Genomic DNA, 6,509 nt, shown 5'->3' with positions numbered 1-6,509 from the left:
TGAGGCAAGTAAGATTGCTGTATTCATACAGGATCAAATGACATGCTGATCAGCAGGGTGGTTGTCATGGTGCTTTTGCTTTAAGGCCAAGTCTTTAATCAACTATACATCTTCAAACTAATTTCCTATGCAGCTCTTATACTGTCATTACATCTTGGGTCACAGTAACATTTTAACCTATAGGCTTGTTGATTTATTACCTTGCATAATAGGAACTGCAGTTCCTTGGACGTTAACCTTTCAATTTTTAATGATACCTCTTGCGTCAGTATCCAGTGTACTGTACATCTATCTATGTAAGGTACAAAATACATTATCAACCTGTATATTGTATTGCATTGTAAACGCTATTGCCTTACCAAACACAGAATGAAAGACCCTGCTGGCAGCCTGGATTGTGGTGTTCTTTGAGGCTGGATTGGAAACGCAAAGTGTTTTCAACACCAGTGTGCATTACAGGATGCAAATGTTACAGGGATGAAGAACTGAGACTACTTTTTCTTGGTACATGTGTATTGCTGCCAGAATTTTCACTGGCGAGTCTGAATCTGTACTTGATAAGATTTTCATAATTAAACTTTTTTTTTCTCCAAAAACTCACAAAAAATCTATTTAAATATATATATATATTCAGTAATGCGTTCTGATGACCTTATTGCACATGGCCTATGCCAGGATGTGCTCTGAGGCTTGTAATTCATTTTAGTAATGTAGCATCCTTTTGGCAATCTTTTAAAACTCCAACGTTACTAAATAAATACACCAAGTTTTATTTTATTTATTTATTTATGTATTTATTTATGTATTTATTTTAACGTAAATTGTGATTACTTAAGTCGAAAATGTGATTGCATTTCAGAACTGTGACATGCCATAGCAGACAGCTGCAAATATATACACCACTTCATTGAGAGGCTTCTTGACGTAACCCTGCTACACTTTGCCTCAAAACTATTTTAATTAAATAGCTGCTCAATTCTAACCTGTACCTTGGTAAGACATGCAAAATGCTAAGCTAACAGGGTAGAGTTTATTGAAAGCAGCACGCAGGCAAATCTAATGAGATTTACAGCAAATACTGCACAGCATTCTGAGCAGAGTCAGATGATCAGGGGCAACAGCAAAGCAGAGTCATCCAGACAAACAAGCTCTGTTGCATTGTTAATTTGGACCAAATGTAACAAGATTAGCATTTTATATATTGCTATTGTCATCTTATATGTACGGTGGTGTTACCGAGGTAAGGAAAAGAATATTCATATGGATTACGGAAAAACTGCATCCTAGGATAAGGGCGCGCTCCCTGCCGATTACTGTCATTTTAAAGGACAGGAAGTTTAACCCAATAACCTCAGCCTGGAAATGTAATTTGCAGGGTGTACTAGCCCTGCCATCTGTCTCCATCTTTTCTTTATGCAGTTCATGAATCTTTGGGAATACACTATTTTGATTTCAATAAAACCGATATGCACCATAACCTTTAAAACATTTTGCACCTGTGGAAAAAGCCAGAACAAGCAAGTCAGGTTACCCTTAGGACACAACCAAACTTAAATGTGTTTGTTTTTACTCCACTGAAAAAAGGTTGCTAAGGTAACTGTGTCTCCTCCCATTAATACCTTCATTTTGGCTCCAGGTGGAGCTGCTGTTGATGAAGCTAATGGCACTGCTGTTTGTAGTAATATTTGAACAAGCCTCCCAAAGAAGCTGCTGTAACAGAGAGGCACTTACACTGAATTTATAGCTGTTTACTATTTATTAACAGCAAAGACTCATCAAATGACATTTATAGCAGCTTATTTTGTTTACTTATCAGAAGTGATAATGGGGGTTAAATGGCAGCTAATTCATAGGTGGTCTTCATTATAAAATGCTATCTGTATACAACAAACCTAGGGGCTAAAATAGTAAGTGCCAAGTGTTTCAGCCATGAGGCAGTGGCCTATTTTGCTGCTTTATTAATCTAATCTTGAACATGAAGTATGCTCTATATGCCAAGAGCTGAAGAATTGTTTCACTTGTTGAGTATGTCATTTATCAGACACGCACGAAGCCTTTTTGAAAAACCAGTTTCCTCCTTAAGAGGCAGGGTGCCACAGCACATCAGGACTCGCACGGAGTGTACATTCTCATAATCCCTGCTCTTTTTTTATATCTGGGATTTCAAATGTCTTGATCCCCCAATAACATTACTATTAAAAACAAACAGCAAAAAACAAACTTTGTAACATAGTGAAGGATTATGGAGAAATACTTACCGTATTTGTATCAATTTAGGCATGGATTCATATTTTTGCCATGCTAAAATAATTGAATTTGGCCGCCCTTGTACAGAACAGACAAATTATTTACAGTATTTACCTGGCAACAATTTCCAGTTATTACTCTTAATTCTTAGGTTAAGATTAGGATTGAAAATAAAGGCTAATTACAGTAAAATTAAATAATATGAAATTACATAGTAATATCCTATAATCATGGCAATTATTGGTAATTGTTGCCTGGGTAATAAAAAGCATTCCAATTTATTAATTAAAATTGAACCCAGATAGATACATGATATTGGATGAACCATGTTACAACTGTTTTTTTTATTTGTACCACAATCTGAAAAAACACATTTGTCTTTGGGGAACTCGTTTTTAATAATAATAGGCTTGTGCAGCGATAAGGGACGAGTCCTGGTAAGACCGCTTATGGGGAGCTGCCTGCGTGCATGATGTAACACTGTGAAAGCAACTGGCTATGTGGTTGTTTTGTTTCACCAGTTTATTTGTCTGTGTACGCTCGGTCTACAGAATGTAGCTGCTGTTGTTGTGGAAGCGGTTTAATTAATTCCAGTAATATCAGCATAGTTTTAGGCCAGCCTCCTCAAGACAGATCAGTTTGGTTTGGGAATAACAAGGAGGGTGTGACAAACCAGGGTGCACTTGCCACATGCAGGACCGTCTTCACTTGTCTTCTGTAAAAGGAACAGCACTCCACAAGAACAGGTAGGTTTTTAAACAGGGCAGGCCTGTATGTTTTTACTTTAAACACAAAATAAACAAAACCAAAACCTAACTCCTTCCAGGAGTGCTAACTAAACGCTTCAGTTCTAAACTTTACTGGACAGCTAAGCTGTTGACCAGTCACAAAAACCAAACATTTACTCAAGTATGTCCAAACACTCTACCTTTTCTCTGGTTCCAGCTCCCTGGTAGTCTCTCTCTAATGGGGCATTGGGTTCTCTTTTTATAGGATGTGGCTGCTCCCTATTATCACCAATTATTCAATTTGGGAGCAGCCACATTCTCACGTGTTTTTGGCAGGGACAGGAAGTAACCCCATCCCTGCCAACCACCACCAAAACACAAACAAAACGCCCGCACTATTTACAGGCACGGCTCTTGCTCTGCTCCAGAGGGCTTATAAGCTCTAGCAATATTCATCACTTCTTTGGTTATTTGGTTATATCTTATACATCAATATGTGCAGTAGCTCAGTTTCTTTTCAACAGTCTACAATCTGGCACACCATGGAAGACATAGTTAAATTTGTTTTATCTACAATGTTGTACAATTTACTTCCCTGCTTAGAGCTTTGTATATCTTTATACAGTAGATGTGGTGTTCTCTGTCTTACCATTCACTATGTTCTAAGGTATGGTACAAAAATGTAATAAGTTTATATATATATATTTATTTTTAATGTTGGGTTTCTGAATGTCTAGTTATTCTTGATATGTTTTGAAACCTGACTTATTTTAAAACCCAGTTTTGGTTTTAGATCCATATCTTGCACTCTTTGGATGTAGTTAGGTGAAACCCAACTGCTTTTGCGCATTCACATGGAGACTAGACATTCATATATTATTGTTTTTCTGTGGTTTACTATGCTGAGCCATGATTAATCCTGGATGCCTTTGACAAAGAGAAAAGCCTTTCAGACATCAGCAGTCGCAGCCCTGATCTCCGTTCCTAACTGCAGGAATGAAAACTGTCAGATGTTACCTTGCCTCATATTCCCCAAGAGACTGATGTGCTGTGTGTGACATTGAGGGCGAAAGACGCAGCATCAATCCAGAGCCTGTCTGATGAATGGCAGGAATTTCAACCTGCTTCTCCAGGAAGTCTGAAATAATGAAAACCAGTTGTCCTGTAAAGAAGCACACATTCTTGAAACACAACTGAGTGAACATGTAAGCAGTAGGTGGTTTACCTAAACCTTCCTGTTTGTTTGTGTTACATTTTTTTGGTTGACCTTTTAGAAGTTATTTCTATAAAACAAGTACAGATGATAATAAAAATAATGTGTTTTTTGCATGTGACGTTATATTGACAAGGTCTGTACAGAAACTTCTGAAAACCTGTTCCCTTTCAAGTATGAAATGTAACCATTACCTAACAAGATATCTCTTAAAGCCCAAATTACCTGAGTACTTATATCAAAGCTAATCCTTTAAGAGCCCCGTGTGCGTCAGATGTCTGCTCCGCCCCCAGGAGATAAATACGAGTCATGCATAAAGCCTGGGACACGCATGAGCGGTGAGGGGCGATACCGCAAAATTGGTGGACACACAACAGTGTATGCGGCGGCGGTTTCCAAAGTAAATCATGCCCCTACCAATGCAGCCGAATTGGCCACAAATGATGGACACACAACCCTCTCATACATATGATGAACCTCGACCTTGTGGAATTGTATATTGTTTGCAGGCGTGTGCTTAAATGGCAATAAAACCTGTGCTGTTTTAATTTTATTTCTAAAATGAGGCTTGAATTAATAAATCCTGTAATGTAAGCAATAAATACCTAACAATCCTACAGCCGGTGACACTGTAGCCCAGCTGTTGTTTTTCCTGTGTCCTTGTAGTACCTGTTCTTTGGATCAAAAACTCTGGGTGATCGCTCATGTGTGCACCAGGCTTTAAATTCCCTCCGCGGCCACCGGCTCTCCCTGTCCCTTCAGGACCTTGTTGCGGTTAAGTTCATGCTCTCTCGTGAGTCAATATTAAAATTCTTGCTAGCGCCTTTTCATATATATTTAGCTACACTGCACTGGCGAATTGGTAGGAGCCTTTTCGACTGGAGAATAATTCCAAGTGTCTCTATCTATGCCGTTACTGTGTTTACTTTGCTGCTCTGACAACGAAGGCTACTAGATTGTTTCCAGTTTGCAGGTCCCTGCCTGTTTTACAGTGCATGCTTGCAGTTTGCCTGGGGCTGTTTCAGGTCTTTTACCTGCACGCCACTTGTCCTGGTACCAGCCCGGTACCAGTAACTCACTCTGCCGGCACCAGTCGGTACCAGAGCCTGTACCCTGGTCGCTACCAGAGTCTGTACCAGTGGCCTGGTTGGTACCAGAGCTTGTACCAGTCACCTGGTCGATACCAGAGCCTGTACCAGTGACCTGGTCAGTACCAGAACCCGTATCAAAGTAGGCACCAGTCACCTTTATTGGTACCAAGGTTGGTACCAGTCATCTGGTTCATACCAGAATCAGTGAATTTTATTAAAAGGGAAACACAATCCAAAAAAAAAGTACAAATCATAAGTCCCAATAAAGCACGTCCCTCTCGGCTCTTTGGGTGCACTTGTGGTGTGGTGAAAAGTGCAGGTGCTCAGGTGCTGAAGTGTCCAGTTCAGTTGTGCGGGCCGTGTGATGTCCAAGGTGACGAGTGCTGGCAGTAGTGCGGCAGCTCCTTGGCGTCTGACCCCGGTCCTGACGATAAATAAACACATAGACCACCAACAAACAAAACAAAACAAACACACAGCTCAGCAACACAGGCTTACTATTACCTCAAAGGCCCCACACTTACAGAATGACAGCCCTTATATATTAGGAGACTCCACCCCATGATCAGTGTGACTCAGCACACCTGCCAGTTGTCTAATGCAGCACAGCTGATCACAGTAATCTTGTCCCCTAATATGGTCATTCTGCCCTGCACCAAGATGGCCGACTTCCTTTTCCGCCCCTCTCTCCAAGCCAGCCCGTCTCTGAACAGGCGTGCAAGGGGAGATTTGCAGCTCAGATCCTCACGCTCCCTGTCACAACACTATACTGGCTCCTCTGAAACTCAGGCATCAGAGTGCTCAATTACACTGATTGTGCCAAGTCACCAGCACAGACATGTTGCACTCGGGACTGGTCACCAGCCACCTCTAACAGCTAGGCTTCAGGGCGAACCAGAGGGTTGTCTATCTCGGCGTAGGCCTCGATTCCATAAACATGATCGCTACCCTGTTGTACGACAGGATCTAGAGGCTAAAAGTCTGCTTGAAGCTTTTCAGCCCAATGCAGCGGTGATGGTAATGACCTTCCAGAGATTCTGGGCCTGATGCCAGCAGCATCTTCACTTCTCCTTTTAGGGCCCCTACACATGCGCCCTCTCCAAGCCTGGTTCAACCACAGGGTACTTCACCCTGACTTGGACTGGCACTGCCTACTCCGTGTCCTATGTCACTGTTTGAAAGCTCTCTCGTGGTGGAAACAACTAGCTCAGCTGTGCTTGGGCACAGTTC

At 41.2% G+C, this 6,509-nt stretch overlaps 1 long non-coding RNA gene across 1 annotated transcript in view; it reads right to left on the bottom strand.

Annotated features, from left to right (window-relative positions):
• Positions 1 to 4,114, bottom strand: part of LOC131737032 (uncharacterized) — a 6,220-nt gene extending 2,106 nt beyond the window's left edge. The window contains exon 1 of the long non-coding RNA XR_009328606.1: positions 3,993 to 4,114. This is a non-coding gene — a long non-coding RNA (uncharacterized LOC131737032). The remainder of the gene's footprint in view (positions 1 to 3,992) is intronic.
• Between the last annotated feature and the right edge of the window lie 2,395 nt (positions 4,115 to 6,509).

This window comes from Acipenser ruthenus, chromosome 4 (assembly GCF_902713425.1).
Source record: "Acipenser ruthenus chromosome 4, fAciRut3.2 maternal haplotype, whole genome shotgun sequence".
Lineage (NCBI taxonomy): Eukaryota > Metazoa > Chordata > Actinopteri > Acipenseriformes > Acipenseridae > Acipenser > Acipenser ruthenus.
The sequence above is the reverse complement of the archived record's forward strand: the minus strand, read 5'-3'. Positions and strand labels throughout refer to the sequence as shown.